This window comes from Amblyomma americanum, chromosome 1 (genome assembly GCF_052857255.1).
Source record: "Amblyomma americanum isolate KBUSLIRL-KWMA chromosome 1, ASM5285725v1, whole genome shotgun sequence".
NCBI lineage: Eukaryota > Metazoa > Arthropoda > Arachnida > Ixodida > Ixodidae > Amblyomma > Amblyomma americanum.
The window spans coordinates 103,268,076-103,287,519 of record NC_135497.1 but is presented as its reverse complement, the minus strand read 5'-3'; the positions used below and the strand labels follow the sequence as shown (position 1 = coordinate 103,287,519).

General features: G+C 46.4%; 1 long non-coding RNA gene across 1 annotated transcript in view; it reads left to right on the top strand.

The window, feature by feature from the left end:
• Nucleotides 1-19,444, top strand: part of LOC144113375 (uncharacterized) — a 103,576-nt gene that overhangs the window by 53,051 nt on the left and 31,081 nt on the right. Inside the window, exons 11-14 of the long non-coding RNA XR_013310751.1 lie at nucleotides 4,879-5,026; nucleotides 5,324-5,422; nucleotides 12,935-13,082; nucleotides 13,380-13,478. This is a non-coding gene — a long non-coding RNA (uncharacterized LOC144113375). The remainder of the gene's footprint in view (nucleotides 1-4,878; nucleotides 5,027-5,323; nucleotides 5,423-12,934; nucleotides 13,083-13,379; nucleotides 13,479-19,444) is intronic.

Below are 19,444 nucleotides of genomic sequence, written 5' to 3'. Positions count from 1 at the left end.
ATGCTTGCACTTTTGGAGCTCAGTGGCAGCACGGGATATTGGTGATTGGGTCCAAAAATCTGCCTGCTCTTTGTTCTGCTGCTTTGCCATGCAACTGTTTAATGGCTTCATGCAGTTTTTGCTACATTCGTGAAACAAGATGCTTTTGGAGGGCATTGGAAGAAGGCTGTGTTGGCAGAGGCACAAGGCCTGTAGGGACTTTTTTTTTACTTTAACAGCCCACTCACCCGGCTCATAGGAGCTCTTTCAGTTAGGAAGTTGTGAAATGATACAGTAGAACTACGCTGTTTTTCATGGCGCCACAAGGAAAATTATATCAGCCAGGCAATGTAGCCAAACAATGTGTGTGGAAAAGATTGCGAGTGTTGTATGCCGCTAAGTGTGAAGCGCTGGAGGATGCTGAGCAGTGTTGGTCAGGAACCAATGTTGGTCAGGCACCAGTCCTGCTTCAGCCAGTGTGCGGTCACTGTGCCACATGCGCTAAACATGGGCTTTCAAAAATTAACATGCGGATTTTGCTAATCTGAGCTTCTAGTTCTTCTAAGCTAATGCTTTGGTCAGCATCGAGGGCAACAATGAGTCACTCAAGAGTGTTCGCGTAAGGGCTTTAGCTTTGTCTTGACATGATAGAAATGTAGCAAACCATGTTTGAGATTTGCTGCCATGCTCACTGCCCTGGCCCTCTCCCTACTTTACTTGTTTAGGTGCATCTAGCACGTTGACATCGACAACAGGCACTGTGCCCTCGGAGAGAGCAGGAGGATTGGGTTGGGTAAGGCATCTTTTCTTAATTTTGGTGCTTGAAAACAAAAATAAACGGACTTTCTCATCTGAAATTTTAACAGCGCTGAACTGGGGACGTCAGTGCCACATATATTTGGTGTAGAACTAAAGAACTCCTTCATGGTATTACAGCTTACCATCCAGCAATGGCAGTATGCATGTTGATTTATTGTTCGCTGCTTCTTTAGTGACGTTAGGCCTGACACATGGTGGTGATGCTAACAATTGCCAAAATGTTCACTTTCATCTGCTTGCTTCTAAAATTCACTCGCATCTGCTGCTAATGCGTGAGGTTTACTGCATGAATGCTGCCACTCCTTCAGGTCGATGGACAAGTTGTTTTTCGCTGTCATTGTTTGGAGGCAGACTTTTTTTCTTTAGTGCAAGAGCACTATTCCAATTTGTAAACCCCAAGCAACATTTCTTTTGCCCTGTGTTTATAAACTTTGCCTCACTGCTATGGAGAGGTTATGTCTCGCACTCACTAGTTTTCCACCACGTGGATTAGTACAGTCAGTCCTGGATGTAAATCTTAGTTGAAGGGGGCTGGAGGTTAGTTAGAATTAATGCGGTCCTATTTAAGTGTAGCAGAGCTAAATTTTGGTCTTTTATGGCCAGATAAACGAGGAAGGCATGCAGAATTAGCCATTAGCTGTGGCTTTCTCATGCCGCTTGCGAGTTAGACTGTCCCACTTTTTGTGCAGGACCCATCCAGAACAGAGGTGCCAGGCCTAAGTATGTGATGGCTTCGCGGCATGGTGCCAGGTGGCTCCGCGGTGGGACCCACACGCACTGCCGCCTGCCTATATTCGACTCGGGAAGCCGGGCGACGGCAAGTCTGCCAAGGGTGAGTCTTTCCTTTGTGTGCACGCTAGCCGTGGAATGTGAATGCACAAGATGGGGGTGCAAGCGCAGTGTGTCATGTAAAAGGCAAGTGGTGACTGTAGGTGGTGTGATGTTACTGTGAACTACTGCTTGAGTGAGCTCCATGAAACATGAGAAAATATTCTACTCAAATCCTCTGAATATATGAATGTGCACTGAGCTGATGCACAAATGTAGATACACCGTGCATATATCATCGAGGATGCAAGCAAGCGTAACGTAGAACAAGCAACAAATTTATTTATTTGTCATTAGCTTTGCCTTGCAACTGTTTCTAGCATAGGAGCTGAAAGAAAATGTGCACACAGCAGCAAGGCTGACATGCAGCTGCTATCAGAATGATTTGCAACGCAATGCTGGCGTCAAAATGGCAAAAGTGAACAAAGCTGACTTGAAGTTAATGTATGCTGTGCCTGTGCTGTCTAATCTTGCCTGCCACTGTTGCCGGCTGATATCAACGTCTCGGCCTTTTAGCGAGTGGGCCGGGTTACATGTATGGCACATTGCTTGTGCACTAAAACTACTCTTCAAGTACTTCGTATCCGCTGAGTAGTATAAATTTTCGTATGCAAGAAATTACTGGACAAGTACCTCGCAGCAAAGGGGCATAATTTTGTCTCACTATGTTGATGCTTTGCATAGCTGCTGTGATTGAGGGGCCGAATCGCAGCTAGGTCGGCTAAATTTGAATATAACTGATATTAAAAACGTTCCTGGGCTGGGTGACGTCGGCACTCAATGGAAGAATTCTCACTGGTAGAAACTAGTCCCGAGCCATCCACTAAGCGTCAATCGTAGCCGACTGGTGCCTTTGGGGCGCTACATATTAAAATTTGGAGAAGCTGTGTTCCGAACAGTCCGAAGCCAAAAGCATATAATTGCTTAGGCAGCTTCTTAGACGGTCATTGGATATAGTCTAGCATGTGCCGTGTATACCCGCGTAATGATTCCACTGTCATAATGAACCCGCCCTCCACTTTCATCGGCCAGAATCTACTTTTTTTTTCAACCTTTAGCTTTTGTTGCGGGGTCCACTTTGCACTCCATCGGCAGTGCGAACCTTGGCAGCGTGCCACTATTGTGCGCCCCCCACCATGTTGCATGCCCTCATTCTGCCCACTTGTATGTTTGCACATGTGCGGTTGGTCAGTAAATTTATTACACGAGCACAGTTTTCCGAAAGTTTAAACGTAGTAGTTGGGAAATCGTGTTTTCTGGAAATGTATTAACCTGGAAAAATATGGCGTAATGCTATGGGACACTTTTAATGTCCACGATTTTGAGCGTATTAACAGTGATATCGTATGAACTGGGAACATATCAACGATTCATTGTTTTCATTGACATTGGCGTTGACAACGTTCTAGATGCGGATGGTTTTGAGGAAAGGAAGGGCGCATAACTGGCTCCCTGGACGGAGTCTGCGTTTACGTGACGTTTCACGTCGCTCCGTCCTGTGATGCCATATGAGTGTGCAGTTTGAATCGGAGGGCGGCAAAAGCTTCTTTGAAATAAATACATCTTTCGCTCCCAGACGAGCGGCAAACAAGCCATCAAATGCTGAACTATCAATGATTTTGCTAACCAAAAAAAACATTGATAGACTTTTTTCACTGTCCCTCTAATAGTATGTATTTGCTCTCAGTTGCCAAGAACTGGTTATTCCATATGCTTATAGCTACTCTGTATGAATGCTTCCACTTTTGGAGCTCAGTGGCAGCACGGGATATTGGTGACTGTGTCCATAAATCTGCCTGCTTTTTGTTCTGCTGCTTTGCCATGCAACTGTTTAATGGCTTCTTGCAGTTTTTGCTACATTCGTGAAACAAGATGCTTTTGGAGGGCATTGGATGAAATCTGTGTTGGCAGAGGCACAAGGCCTGTAGGGACTCTTTTTTTTACTTTAACAGCCCACTCACCCGGCTCATAGAAGCTCTTTCAGTTAGGAAGTTGTGAAATGATACAGTAGAACTACGCTGTTTTTCATGGCGCCACAAGGAAAATTATATCAGCCAGGCAATGTAGCCAAACAATGTGTGTGGAAAAGATTGCGAGTGTTGTATGCCGCTAAGTGTGAAGCGCTGGAGGATGCGGAGCAGTGTTGGTCAGACACCAATGTTGGTCAGGCACCAGTCCTGCTTCAGCCAGTGTGCGGTCACTGTGCCACATGCGCTATACATGGGCTTTCAAAAATTAACATGCGGATTTTGCTAATTTGAGCTTCTAGTTCTTCTAAGCTAATGCTTTGGTCAGCATCGAGGGCAACAATGAGTCACTCAAGAGTGTTCGCGTAAGGGCTTTAGCTTTGTCTTGACATGATAGAAATGTAGCAAACCATGTTTGAGATTTGCTGCCATGCTCACTGCCCTGGCCCTCTCCCTACTTTACTTGTTTAGGTGCATCTAGCACGTTGACATCGACAACAGGCACTGTGCCCTCGGAGAGAGCAGGAGGATTGGGTTGGGTAAGGCATCTTTTCTTAATTTTGGTGCTTTGCAAACAACAAAAATAAACCGACTTTCTCATCTAAAATTTTAACAACGCTGAACTGGGGACGTCAGTGCCACATATATTTGGTGTAGAACTAAAGAACTCCTTACCATCCAGCAGTGGCAGTATGCATGTTGATTTAATGTTCGCTGCTTGTTTAGTGACGGTAGGCCTGACACATGGTGGTGATGCTAACAATTGCCAAAATGTTCACTTTCATCTGCTTGGTTCTAAAATTCACTCGCATCTGCTGCTAATGCGTGAGGTTTACTGCATGAATGCTGCCACTCCTTCAGGTCGATGCACAAGTTGTTTTTCGCTGTCATTGTTTGGAGGCAGACTTTTTTTCTTTAGTGCAAGAGGACTATTCCAATGGGTAAACCCCAAGGAACATTTCTGTTGTCCTTTGCTTATAAACTTTGCCTCACTGCTATGGAGGGGTTATGTCTCGCAATCATTAGGTTTCGGCCAGCTATGGAGAGGTTTTGTCTCGCACTCATTAGGTTTCGGCCACGTGGTTTAGTACAGTCAGTCCTGGATGTAAATCTGAGTTGAACGGGGCTGGAGGTTTGTTAGAATTAATGCGGGCCTATTTGAGTGTAGCGGAGCATACATTTTGGTCTTTTATGGCCGGATAAACGAGGAAGGCATGCAGCATTAGCCATTAGCTGTAGCTTTCTCATGCCGCTTGCGAGCTAGACTGTCCCTCTTTTTGTGCAGAACCCAGCCAGAAAAGAGGTGCCAGGCCGAAGTATGGGCTGTCTTCTCGGCAACTGCTCAATTTCCGGAGCAATCCTCCGCCTCGCCTGAAGTGCAAGGCAGTGGCTGAACTCACTCGGGAAGCCGGCCGCCATCATGTCTGCTAAGGGTGAGTCTTTCCTTTGTGTGCGCGCTAGCAGTGGATTGTGAATGCACCAGAGGGGGTGCAAGTGCAGTGTGTCATGTAAAAGGCAAGTGGTGACTGCAGGGGGTGTGATGTTACTGTGAACTACTGTAACGCTGGTGACAAGACGACCTGGTGTCATTTTGATGCAGAGTTGTAACACCTAGAATAGAGCAGTGGAATGCCTGTGGCCATTTCAAAAGTGTCTCGTGACCTCCGTAAGAAAGGCTAGTTCTGAAGGTTGTTTGACTGCTGTGTATTGCGGCGCTGGCACATTTACAGAGAGGCAAGATGGCAGCCAGCCATACTCCTTGCCGAGCACCCCGACGAGAGCAGTCTCTGGACCGCCTGAGAAATGACAATGTTCAACTACGGGGTCAGGTGGGTGGTCCTTTCCTAATAATAATAAAAAAATGTTATTGTATATATCATATGTTATGTAAATTGCGTGGCCTGTTGCTTGAGATGAAATATGTTTTCGGCTCATGGTTGACTCTTGCTCTCGGTGGCCCTGACTAACGTTCCTTTATTAAGAAGGTAGTGACATTCTCCGTTTCCTGCTGGCTTCCTTCTAAAACATCCATGCCCAACACTGCGTGAGAGCGTCGCTGGAAGGTTCGAAACTATTTGGTGCACTTGCAAAATTGCAAAGCTTTTCCTTTGTTTTGCCATTTATTGGCCGGGCAGGAGTTTCCTGCTTGAACTGTCTGCACCCGTTGGTGGCTCCTGCCCGACCTGCTTTAACTGCACCGTGTGATTGTGGTCTGTTCACCACCAGAAAATCTGCTCTTCAAATACAATGTTTTCAGTGCATTAGGTTCGACGTAACTGCAGCGCGAAAGAAAGACTAACACAATGTAAGGAAAACACTGACGACACGAACAGTCGGTGCACTCAAAATTGGTTTTATTTTGCCAATGCATGGGAAATATAAAGGTTCCGCCGTGCACGCGCTCACATAATACAGAAGAAAAGGAGACGTGCCAACGACAGTATAGCTCTTCTTAGCTCGTGCCTCAGTTCCAATACCATCGGGGTTGATGCCGTCTGTGGTGCAGGCCACGGCAATTTGCCAGAATGCTGCGCCAGTAACAGCATGGTGTGTTTATATTTTGACGAGAGCGCCAGCGGCAATGGCTCACTTGGGAAACTTGGCAGCGTTACAGTACACTGGTGTGGCCGGCTGCCGACAGGGTATGTGGTGTAAGAAAGCGGGCGAGACTGTCAAGAAGAGTCATGGGGCGTGAGGTAGCGCGTGTCGGGGTACGTGCACTCGAGCACCGGAGGAGAACCTGGTAGTTTAGGCCAGAATATCACAAAAATTCATAGCTTTCATGCCACAGCTAACGCTAAAACATTCGCGGTACACACTTGTAACTGTCCTCAGAGTTTTATTTATGTAGAATGTTGTTCCAGTCATTTGTGTAACCTCTTCTGTGCAATTGGTCATGAAATCGGCTATGGAGCAGCTGTGTTTCGTGCATACGCTGAAGTTACTATCCTTTCTAAACCAAGAAAAAAACTGGTAGGGTTTTAAAGTAGGTATGGGGGGAGGCTACCCTTGAACACCAACTTTTTTGTTTCTTGAGATATCTGAATGAAATTTTCAGGGTAGGCTAACAGCACAACCATTTGAAGAACTACCAAGTTTCGTGTAGCTGTGGGCAATGGTTCTCAAGTTACAGGAGTATATCAAAGTGGTCCACATAAGGTCGCTTATTCCAGGCTTGGAGAATTTTAAAATAGCCTTGGCACTGTGAAATTCATTACGGTCATTCCTGGATAGGTGCCCCAGGGCAAAAGCTGGAAAAGTTTAGCACAGCACAGAATTAGTTTCAATAAATTAGACCTTCGTTAGGCAAATTTCAATAACTTGAAAAGGCGGGCTTGTCTTGTGCTCAAAAATTTATCCAGGTGCGGAATTAAAAAAAAACCCCATTGAAATCCGATAAGCGGTTCCCGAACAGCAGCCAGAATGAGCAGCCGTACCAGGCAAGAAATACATTCTGAGAAAACGGCCCTCAAAGGTTGCGAGAACACCAGCTTCCTTGTGTCTTGAGATATATCTGAATGAAACATTCAGGGTAGGCTCTAAACACAGACATTTGAAGAAATACTAAGTTTCATGAAGCTGTGTACACTGGCTCTAAATTTACAGGAGCATATCAAAATGGTTCACATAGGTCCTTTACTCCAGGCCAGGAGAATTGGAAAACAGTGCCGTAACTGTGAAATTCATTATGGTTATTCCTAGTCGGGTACCGCAGGTCAAGACAAGGCCCTTTTGATGAATTTCCTTGCTGAAAAATTTTAACATAGCACTGAATTTAGTGTCGTTGATTAGACCTCATTAGCCAATATTAATTGCTTATGACAAATTCCAGGCACAATAATCTGAATAAACGAGCTCGACTTTCCCTCGGAAATTTATTCAGGTATGGAATAAAAAACCCCATGGAAATCCGATAAGTGGCTCCCGAGATGCAGCCAGAATCTCGATCTCCTCGCACGTCAGGAAATGCGTTTCCAAGTGAACGGCGGGCGACGCGTTCTCACGCCTCGGGGTAGGTGCGAGACAGGAGCTGGAGGCCGCAGTCGCCCAGGTTGATGCGTTTGGTACACAAGGCATGCCCGAAGCAACGCATTCTTGCACCGATGAAGGTGCTGGTACGTCGCTGGAACCGGCGACGCAATCGCTGTCTAGTTGCGATGTAGCAGAAGTTACGCGGCATGAAGCATCGACTGTCCTTGTTGGCGACACGCTTTGCCGAACGAACACACTTCATTGCATGCTTCCGTGCACCGAACACGCTCTTTAGCCTTGTTGGACGCATCGTGACGGACTGCGCAATAGTCAGCAGTCTGCAGGAAGCTGTTCGGACGACACGGCGAGAGATGGTAAAGACGGCGACCACAACGACAAAAGTACAGAGCCAAGTCGCTCCGGCCACCGCCGGAGGGGGCCGCCGCGTCAGCGCGCAGCAGCCAATAGCGGCCGTGCGATCCCCCGTGTTTTCAAGGAGCGCGCCCTCCGGCCAATCGCAGCCTCGCATTTCAAAGGCAGGAAACTCGAAAGGCGCTTTGAGGGCCCCAATCACATGCGAGCCACGCTCCCACCATGCCGCCGCCTTCGAAAGTGGCAAAAAAAAAGACCAAGAATTCACGAACAAAAGAAGACCAAGATGGCGGCGCTTGGTTCGCTGGCTGAGGAACAGCGTCCGCACGAAGTTGGGGTATTTTCTGCGCTCTCTCGCAGCTCACCGGCCACCACGGCTCGTTAGATAATTGATTTGAAATACTTTCACGGCTAATTAGTCATTCATATTTGCAGAAAAGTTAGTTTATGACACATACTGCCGGAATATGCACTTTTCTAAAGCTTGATTTTTCGTGATTTTTCGCTTTTAAAGGGCCGCTTACCCCCTTAAGCGCTGGAGGATGCCGAACAGTGTTGGTCAGGCAGCAGTGTAGTGAAGACAGTCCCGCTTTGGCCTGTGTGCGGTTACTGTGCCATGTGCGCTAAACTTGGGCTTTCAACAATTGGCATGCGGCTTTAGCTAATTTGAGCTACTAGTTCTTCTAAGCTAATGCTTTGGTCAGCATTGAGGGCAACAATGAGTCACTCAAGAGTGTTCACAGAAGGGCTTTAGCTTTGTCTTGACATGACAGAAATGTAGCAGACCATGTTTGAGGTTTGATGCTGTGCTCATTGCGCTGGCCCTCTCCCAACTTTACTTGTTTAGATGCTTCTACCATGCCGTGATCGACAACAGGCACTGTGCCCTTGGAGAGAGCAGGAGGATTGGCTTGGCATCTTTTCTTAATTTTGGTGCTTGGCAGACTACGAAAATAAACTGACTTTCTAATCAAAAATTTTAACAGCGCTGAACTGGGGACGTCAGTGCCACATATATTTTTTACGCATGTCGATTTAATGTTCGCTGCTTGTGTAGTGATGTTAGGCCTGACACATGGTGGTGATGCTAACAATTGCCAAAATGTTCACTCTCATCTGCTGCTAATGGACGAGGTTTACTGCATGAATGCTGGCACTCCTTCAGGTCGATGCACAAGTTGTTTTTCGCTGTCATTGTTTGGAGGCAGAGTTTTTTTCTCTAGTGCAAGAGCACTATTCCAATGAGTAAACCCCAAGCAACATTTCTTTTGTCCTGTGTTTATAAACTTGGCCTCACTGCTATGGAGAGGTTATGTCTCGCACTCACTAGTTTTCCACCACGTGGATTAGTACAGTCAGTCCTGGATGCAAATCTGAGTTGAAGGGGGCTGGAGGTTTGTTAGAATTAATGCGGGCCTATTTAAGTGTGGCGGAGCATAAATTTTGGTCTTTTATGGCCGGATAAACGAGGAAGGCATGCAGCATTAGCCGTTAGCTGTAGCTTTCTCATGCCGCATGCGAGCTAGACTGTCCCACTTTTTGTGCAGAACCCAGCCAGAACAGAGGTACCAGGCTGAATTATGGGATGTCTTCTCGGCTGACTGCTTAATTTCCGGAGCAGTCCTCTGCCTTGCCTGAAGTGTAAGGCAGTGGCCGCGGCATGGTGCCAGGTGGCTCCGCGGTGGGACCCACACGCAGTGCCGCCTGCCTATATTCAACTCGGGAAGCCGGGCGACGGCAAGTCTGCCAAGGGTGAGTCTTTCCTTTATGTGCACGCTAGCCGTGGAATGTGAATGCACAAGACGGGGGTGCAAGCGCAGTGTGTCATGTAAAAGGCAAGTGGTGACTGTAGGTGGTGTGATGTTACTGTGAACTACTGCTTGAGTGAGCTCCATGAAACATGAGAAAAAATTCTACTCAACTCTTCCGAATATATGAATGTGCACTGAGCTGATGCACAAATGTAGATACACCGTGCATATATCATCGAGGATGCAAGCAAGCGTAACGTAGAACAAGAAACAAATTTTTTGTTTGTCATTAGCCTTGCCTTGCAACTGTTTCTAGCATAGGAGCTGAAAGAAAATGTGCACACAGCAGCAAGGCTGACATGCAGCTGCAATCAGAATGATTTGCAACGCAATGCTGGCGTAAAAATGGCAAAAGTGAACAAAGCTGACTTGAAGTTAATGTATGCTGTGCCTGTGCTGTCTAATCTTGCCTGCCACTGTTGCCGGCTGATATCAACGTCTCGGCCTTTTAGCGAGTGGGCCGGGTTACATGTATGGCACATTGCTTGTGCACTAAAACTACTCTTCAAGTACTTCGTATCCGCTGAGTAGTATAAATTTTCGTATGCAAGAAATTACTGGACAAGTACCTCGCAGCAAAGGGGCATAATTTTGTCTCACTATGTTGATGCTTTGCATAGCTGCTGTGATTGAGGGGCCGAATCGCAGCTAGGTCGGCTAAATTTGAATATAACTGATATTAAAAACGTTCCTGGGCTGGGTGACGTCGGCACTCATTGGAAGAATTCCCACTGGTAGAAACTAGTCCCGAGCCATCCACTAAGCGTCAATCGTAGCCGACTGGTGCCTTTGGGGCGCTACATAATAAAATTTGGAGAAGCTGTGTTCCGAACAGTCCGAAGCCAAAAGCATATAATTGCTTAGGCAGCTTCTTAGACGGTCATTGGATATAGTCTAGCATGTGCCGTGTATACCCGCGTAATGATCCCACTGTCATAATGAACCCGCCCTCCACTTTCATCGGCCAGAATCTACTTTTTTTTTCAACCTTTAGCTTTTGTTGCGGGGTCCACTTTGCACTCCATAGGCAGTGCGAACCTTGGCAGCGTGCCACTATTGTGCGCCCCCCACCATGTTGCATGCCCTCATTCTGCCCACTTGTATGTTTGCACATGTGCGGTTGGTCAGTAAATTTATTACACGAGCACAGTTTTCCGAAAGTTTAAACGTAGTAGTTGGGAAATCGTGTTTTCTGGAAATGTATTAACCTGGAAAAATATGGCGTAATGCTATGGGACATTTTTAATGTCCGCGATTTTGAGCGTATTAACAGTGATATCGTATGAACTGGGAACATATCAACGATTCATTGTTTTCATTGACATTGGCGTTGACAACGTTCTAGATGCGGATGGTTTTGAGGAAAGGAAGGGCGCATAACTGGCTCCCTGGACGGAGTCTGCGTTTACGTGACGTTTCACGTCGCTCCGTCCTGTGATGCCATATGAGTGTGCAGTTTGAATCGGAGGGCGGCAAAAGCTTCTTTGAAATAAATACATCTTTCGCTCCCAGACGAGCGGCAAACTAGCCATCAAATGCTGAACTATCAATGATTTTGCTAACCAAAAAAAACATTGATAGACTTTTTTCACTGTCCCTCTAATAGTATGTATTTGCTCTCAGTTGTCAAGAACTGGTTATTCCATATGCTTATGGCTACTCTGTATGAATGCTTCCACTTTTGGAGCTCAGTGGCAGCACGGGATATTGGTGACTGTCCATAAATCTGCCTGCTTTTTGTTCTGCTGCTTTGCCATGCAACTGTTTAATGGCTTCTTGCAGTTTTTGCTACATTCGTGAAACAAGATGCTTTTGGAGGGCATTGGATGAAATCTGTGTTGGCAGAGGCACAAGGCCTGTAGGGACTTTTTTTTTTACTTTAACAGCCCACTCACCCGGCTCATAGGAGCTCTTTCAGTTAGGAAGTTGTGAAATGATACAGTAAAACTACACTGTTTTTCATGGCGCCACAAGGAAAATTATATCAGCCAGGCAATGTAGCCAAACAATGTGTGTGGAAAAGATTGCGAGTGTTGTATGCCGCTAAGTGTGAAGCGCTGGAGGATGCTGAGCAGTGTTGGTCAGACACCAATGTTGGTCAGGCACCAGTCCTGCTTCAGCCAGTGTGCGGTCACTGTGCCACATGCGCTATACATGGGCTTTCAAAAATTAACATGCGGATTTTGCTAATTTGAGCTTCTAGTTCTTCTAAGCTAATGCTTTGGTCAGCATCGAGGGCAACAATGAGTCACTCAAGAGTGTTCGCGTAAGGGCTTTAGCTTTGTCTTGACATGATAGAAATGTAGCAAACCATGTTTGAGATTTGCTGCCATGCTCACTGCCCTGGCCCTCTCCCTACTTTACTTGTTTAGGTGCATCTAGCACGTTGACATCGACAACAGGCACTGTGCCCTCGGAGAGAGCAGGAGGATTGGGTTGGGTAAGGCATCTTTTCTTAATTTTGGTGCTTTGCAAACAACAAAAATAAACCGACTTTCTCATCTAAAATTTTAACAACGCTGAACTGGGGACGTCAGTGCCACATATATTTGGTGTAGAACTAAAGAACTCCTTACCATCCAGCAGTGGCAGTATGCATGTTGATTTAATGTTCGCTGCTTGTTTAGTGACGGTAGGCCTGACACATGGTGGTGATGATAACAATTGCCAAAATGTTCACTTTCATCTGCTTGGTTCTAAAATTCACTCGCATCTGCTGCTAATGCGTGAGGTTTACTGCATGAATGCTGCCACTCCTTCAGGTCGATGCACAAGTTGTTTTTCGCTGTCATTGTTTGGAGGCAGACTTTTTTTCTTTAGTGCAAGAGGACTATTCCAATGGGTAAACCCCAAGGAACATTTCTGTTGTCCTTTGCTTATAAACTTTGCCTCACTGCTATGGAGGGGTTATGTCTCGCAATCATTAGGTTTCGGCCAGCTATGGAGAGGTTTTGTCTCGCACTCATTAGGTTTCGGCCACGTGGTTTAGTACAGTCAGTCCTGGATGTAAATCTGAGTTGAACGGGGCTGGAGGTTTGTTAGAATTAATGCGGGCCTATTTGAGTGTAGCGGAGCATACATTTTGGTCTTTTATGGCCGGATAAACGAGGAAGGCATGCAGCATTAGCCATTAGCTGTAGCTTTCTCATGCCGCTTGCGAGCTAGACTGTCCCTCTTTTTGTGCAGAACCCAGCCAGAAAAGAGGTGCCAGGCCGAAGTATGGGCTGTCTTCTCGGCAACTGCTCAATTTCCGGAGCAATCCTCCGCCTCGCCTGAAGTGCAAGGCAGTGGCTGAACTCACTCGGGAAGCCGGCCGCCATCATGTCTGCTAAGGGTGAGTCTTTCCTTTGTGTGCGCGCTAGCAGTGGATTGTGAATGCACCAGAGGGGGTGCAAGTGCAGTGTGTCATGTAAAAGGCAAGTGGTGACTGCAGGGGGTGTGATGTTACTGTGAACTACTGTAACGCTGGTGACAAGACGATCTGGTGTCATTTTGATGCAGAGTTGTAACACCTAGAATAGAGCAGTGGAATGCCTGTGGCCATTTCAAAAGTGTCTCGTGACCTCCGTAAGAAAGGCTAGTTCTGAAGGTTGTTTGACTGCTGTGTATTGCGGCGCTGGCACATTTACAGAGAGGCAAGATGGCAGCCAGCCATACTCCTTGCCGAGCACCCCGACGAGAGCAGTCTCTGGACCGCCTGAGAAATGACAATGTTCAACTACGGGGTCAGGTGGGTGGTCCTTTCCTAATAATAATAAAAAAATGTTATTGTATATATCATATGTTATGTAAATTGCGTGGCCTGTTGCTTGAGATGAAATATGTTTTCGGCTCATGGTTGACTCTTGCTCTCGGTGGCCCTGACTAACGTTCCTTTATTAAGAAGGTAGTGACATTCTGCGTTTCCTGCTGGCTTCCTTCTAAAACCTCCATGCCCAACACTGCGTGAGAGCGTCGCTGGAAGGTTCGAAACTATTTGGTGCACTTGCAAAATTGCAAAGCTTTTCCTTTGTTTTGCCATTTATTGGCCGGGCAGGAGTTTCCTGCTTGAACTGTCTGCACCCGTTGGTGGCTCCTGCCCGACCTGCTTTAACTGCACCGTGTGATTGTGGTCTGTTCACCACCAGAAAATCTGCTCTTCAAATACAATGTTTTCAGTGCATTAGGTTCGACGTAACTGCAGCGGGAAAGAAAGACTAACACAATGTAAGGAAAACACTCACGACACGAACAGTCGGTGCACTCAAAATTGGTTTTATTTTGCCAATGCATGGGAAATATAAAGGTTCCGCCGTGCACGCGCTCACATAATACAGAAGAAAAGGAGACGTGCCAACGACAGTATAGCTCTTCTTAGCTCGTGCCTCAGTTCCAATACCATCGGGGTTGATGCCGTCTGTGGTGCAGGCCACGGCAATTTGCCAGAATGCTGCGCCAGTAACAGCATGGTGTGTTTATATTTTGACGAGAGCGCCAGCGGCAATGGCTCACTTGGGAAACTTGGCAGCGTTACAGTACACTGGTGTGGCCGGCTGCCGACAGGGTATGTGGTGTAAGAAAGCGGGCGAGACTGTCAAGAAGAGTCATGGGGCGTGAGGTAGCGCGTGTCAGGGTGCGTGCACTCGAGCACCGGAGGAGAATCTGCTAGTTTAGGCCAGAATATCACAAAAATTCTTAGCTTTCGCTCCACAGCTAACGCTAAAACATTCGCGGTACACACTTGTAACTGTCCTCAGAGTTTTATTTATGTAGAATGTTGTTCCAGTCGTTTGTGTAACCTCTTCTGTGCAATTGGTCATGAAATCGGCTATGGAGCAGCTGTGTTTAGTGCATACGCTGAAGTTACTATCCTTTCTAAACCAAGAAAAAAACTGGTAGGGTTTTAACGTAGTTATGGGGGGAGGCTACCCTTGAACACCAACTTTTTTGTTTCTTGAGATATCTGAATGAAATTTTCAGGGTAGGCTAACAGCACAACCATGTGAAGAACTACCAAGTTTCGTGTAGCTGTGGGCACTGGTTCTCAAGTTAGAGGAGTATATCAAAGTGGTCCACATAAGGTCGCTTATTCCAGGCTTGGAGAATTTTAAAATAGCCTTGGCACTGTGAAATTCATTACGGTCATTCCTGGATAGGTGCCCCAGGGCAAAATCTGGAAAAGTTTAGCACAGCACAGAATTAGTTTCAATAAATTAGACCTTCGTTAGGCATATTTCAATAACTTGAAAAGGCGGGCTTGTCTTGTGCTCAAAAATTTATCCAGGTGCGGAATTAAAAAAAAAAACCATGGAAATCCGATAAGCGGTTCCCGAACAGCAGCCAGAATGAGCAGCCGTACCAGGCAAGAAATACATTCTGAGAAAACGGCCCTCAAAGGTTGCGAGAACACCAGCTTCCTTGTGTCTTGAGATATATCTGAATGAAACATTCAGGGTAGGCTCTAAACACAGACATTTGAAGAAATACTAAGTTTCATGAAGCTGTGTACACTGGCTCTAAATTTACTGGAGCATATCAAAATGGTTCACATAGGTCCTTTACTCCAGGCCTGGAGAATTGGAAACCAGTGCCGTAACTGTGAAATTCATTATGGTTATTCCTAGTCGGGTACCGCAGGTCAAGACAAGGCCCGTTTGATGAATTTCCTTGCTGAAAAATTTTAACATAGCACTGAATTTAGTGTCGTTGATTAGACCTCATTAGCCAATATTAATTGCTTATGACAAATTCCAGGCACAATAATCTGAATAAACGATCTCGACTTTCCCTCGGAAATTTATTCAGGTATGGAATAAAAAAACCCCATGGAAATCCGATAAGTGGCTCCCGAGATGCAGCCAGAATCTCGATCTCCTCGCACGTCAGGAAATGCGTTTCCAAGTGAACGGCGGGCGACGCGTTCTCACGCCTCGGGGTAGGTGCGAGACAGGAGCTGGAGGCCGCAGTCGCCCAGGTTGATGCGTTTGGTACACAAGGCATGCCGGAAGCAACGCATTCTTGCACCGATGAAGGTGCTGGTACGTCGCTGGAACCGGCGACGCAATCGCTGTCTAGTTGCGATGTAGCAGAAGTTACGCGGCATGAAGCATCGACAGTCCTTGTTGGCGACACGCTTTGCCGAACGAACACACTTCATTGCATGCTTCCGTGCACCGAACACGCTCTTTAGCCTTGTTGGATGCATCGTGACGGACTGCGCAATAGTCAGCAGTCTGCAGGAAGCTGTTCGGAAGACACGGCGAGAGATGGTAAAGACGGCGACCACAACGACAAAAGTACAGAGCCAAGTCGCTCCGGCCACCGCCGGAGGGGGCCGCCGCGTCAGCGCGCAGCAGCCAATAGCGCAAGGTTTGTTGCTGGGCGAGTTGGTTGGGGTACATCTTGAGAACACAGCGCTTGCAGACAAAGGACCAGAACAAGAAGGACACACACCTGCGCTAACTAACAACTTTTATTTCGGAAGGGGGCCGATCCGCGCCTTTTATACAGATTTGGAGGGAATGATGCGCACGCGCACAACACAGCCAGGTGGGAGCATGGAAAGAGCCAACACATAGACCAACTATTCTTATCGCCACTGATAACCAACAACGCAGCCAAGACAAGCAAGAAAAGAAAAAAGAAAAAAGAAAAAAGAAATAAAGAAATAAGAAAAAAGAAAAAAGAAAAGAAGAGAAAGAACCAACGGGGGGGAGCAAAGGCAGGGAACGTAAGAAACAATTCCAAAAAGTACCAAAAGATCCCGAAGAAGCCAACAACCAACACGGCTAAACGACTGACTATGAATGGTAACAAGATGAAGGCACTAAAAACTGAACAAACAGGCATAAAAGGTGCAGGAAAAACCTGCGGGAGAGTAAAAGATTCGGCACAGCTAAAAGATGACGGAAACTAAAGGCGTTAAAACAGATACAAGCAAAAACCCAAGAAGCCGACGCGAAAGAATACAAGCAGAAAAGGTGGTCACTAAAATATGACATTGAACAGACAACAGATATCTAAAAACAAGCAAAGAATCGTAAAAAACGTGTGGGCGATAAAACATAACAGAGAAGAATACAGAAGAGTTTAAAAAGGAAAACATCGCAAAAAAGAGGGCGCAAAAAAATCATCACGGAATGAAACGAAAAGAATACACTGAATCAAATCAAAGCAGAGAGGAATGAACACTCTTTGTCTAACAATGCAACTGATGGTGTGCTAACGCACTCATCTTTTAGCTTGGTAATAGTGGCTGCTTCAATGATTTCTCGAGTCAGTTGATTTAAGTTTTTTGCCAAAATATCTGTTTCCTTGAAAGTGGGGGAGACGCGTCGGCAAGGACTGCAATCACGGCAGTGTATGGCCAAATTACCGGACCTTTTATCCTCAGCATTAGCTTTATGCTCCAGTAACCGCTTATTGATACATCGGCCTGTTTGGCCGACGTACTTCCTGCCGCAGGGTAAAGGAATCGAATAGACGACACCCGACGAGCATGCTACGAACGGATCCCGATGCTTAATTGTGCAGTCTGGAACTTTTTCCCCAGAGCCGTTGACCTTCCTGCAGAGTCTAGAAAGCCGGTGAGGAGCAGAGAAAATAACGTCTACTCCTGCCCTTTTTCCAATTCTTTTTAGGTTGTGCGACAGTTGGTGGATGTAGGGGATTACAGCTACCTTTTTATTGCGACTCTGCCCTTCCCTTGAGGTTAGGCTCTTTCCTTGCCTCGTTTTCAACATTTTTTGAGCAACTGAGGATAGGAGTAGGGCCGGGTACCCAGAGCTGAGAAGCCTCTGCGCTTGGTTAAAGAAACTGCTTTCAAGACTGTGCGCGCAGGACTTGAGTAATGCGTTATTGAAGGTGGCCTGGATTATGTTTCTCTTGACCAATTTCGAATGAGCTGACTCATACGGTAAAAGTGGCTTATTGGCCCTTGGTTCGAAGATCCAGCATACGTGATCGGGTAAGAAGTGCAGCTTAAGTTCAAGAAAGCGAAGACAGCTATTTTCTGGAACTTCATGCGATAAAACGATGGGATGAAAAGACTCCCTAAAAATGCCTAGAACCTTGGAAACTTCAGTCATGAAAGCATTGCCTGGGCAGTCGAGAAAAATTAGATAATCATCGACATATCTGAATATCTTTAGTACCGGCGAATTTGCAATCTTTGTGCTTACTTCTCTGTCACGCATGGCCAAGAAGAGGTCGCTCAGGATAGGGGCGATGCACGACCCAATACATATGCCCTGCTTCTGTATAAAAAGAGATCCATTCCACTCAGCATAGGTAGACCTAAGATATACAGACAATAATTCTAAAAAGCCACTAGCAGAAACGCCACATGCATTTTGAAAAGCCACAGCTCCGTGTTTGTCGATACACTCGTTTACACAAAGGAGCAGATCGTCGTGCGGAATTGAATAGTAGAGGTCTTTCACGTCAACGGAGAAACCTAGGTAGGCCCTGCTGCCATGTTCTCGCAAGAAGTGAATGGTATCACTTGAGCTTTTTACTAGGAACGGGTCTTCTACTGCGAGAACGCTGAGATAGGCTTGAAGAAAGTTAGCAACCAATTCTTTGCTTGTTTTTAGAGATCTGTTGTCTGTTCAATGTCATATTTTAGTGACCACCTTTTCTGCTTGAATTCTTTCGCGTCGGCTTCTTGGGTTTTTGCTTGTATCTGTTTTAACGCCTTTAGTTTCCGTCATCTTTTAGCTGTGCCGAATCTTTTACTCTCCCGCAGGTTTTTCCTGCACCTTTTATGCCTGTTTGTTCAGTTTTTAGTGCCTTCATCTTGTTACCATTCATCGTCAGTCGTTTAGCCGTGTTGGTTGTTGGCTTCTTCGGGATCTTTTGGTACTTTTTGGAATTGTTTCTTACGTTCCCTGCCTTTGCTCCCCCCGTTGGTTCTTTCTCTTCTTTTCTTTTTTCTTTTTTCTTATTTCTTTATTTCTTTTTTTCTTTTTTTCTTTTTTCTTTTTTCTTTTTTCTTTTCTTGCTTGTCTTGGCTGCGTTGTTGGTTATCAGTGGCGATAAGAATAGTTGGTCTATGTGTTGGCTCTTTCCATGCTCCCACCTGGCTGTGTTGTGCGCGTGCGCATCATTCCCTCCAAATCTGTATAAAAGGCGCGGATCGGCCCCCTTCCGAAATAAAAGTTGTTAGTTAGCGCAGGTGTGTGTCCTTCTTGTTCTGGTCCTTTGTCTGCAAGCGCTGTGTTCTCAAGATGTACCCCAACCAACTCGCCCAGCAACAAACCTTGCTCAAGTTCATTTCTAATACAAGGGGCCCTTTTTTCTCGTTCAGTGTCGATCCGTGCCATCTTGTCTCGTTGATTTCGTCCGCTTCCTGCAAGGCTAGGATTCTGGGTTTCTGCGTGCGACACCAGATCTTACCGCCTGATGTTCTGAACCTGTTCGGTGGTCTTCGACCCTCGGCCGGCCATGGAAACCGGATTTGTAAGATTTTGCGCTCCGAATGGCAGCACCAAGCCCGTCTGCTCCGGCAACATCTTCAACTTCTGCTTGTGCCTCCGTCAACACCCATCTCGTGGAGCAAGTGGCGCGAGTTTTCGCGCATAATCGATAGCACCACTGAGTTCCTGTGGCAGAGTGCGCTCTCACGTCTCCGGTCGGCAGTTCCAAAGAAGCAAGCACCGGCCAGCAATCGTCTTCATCTTTTAGGAGGCGCCAGTAACATTCCCAAGGAATTCCAGC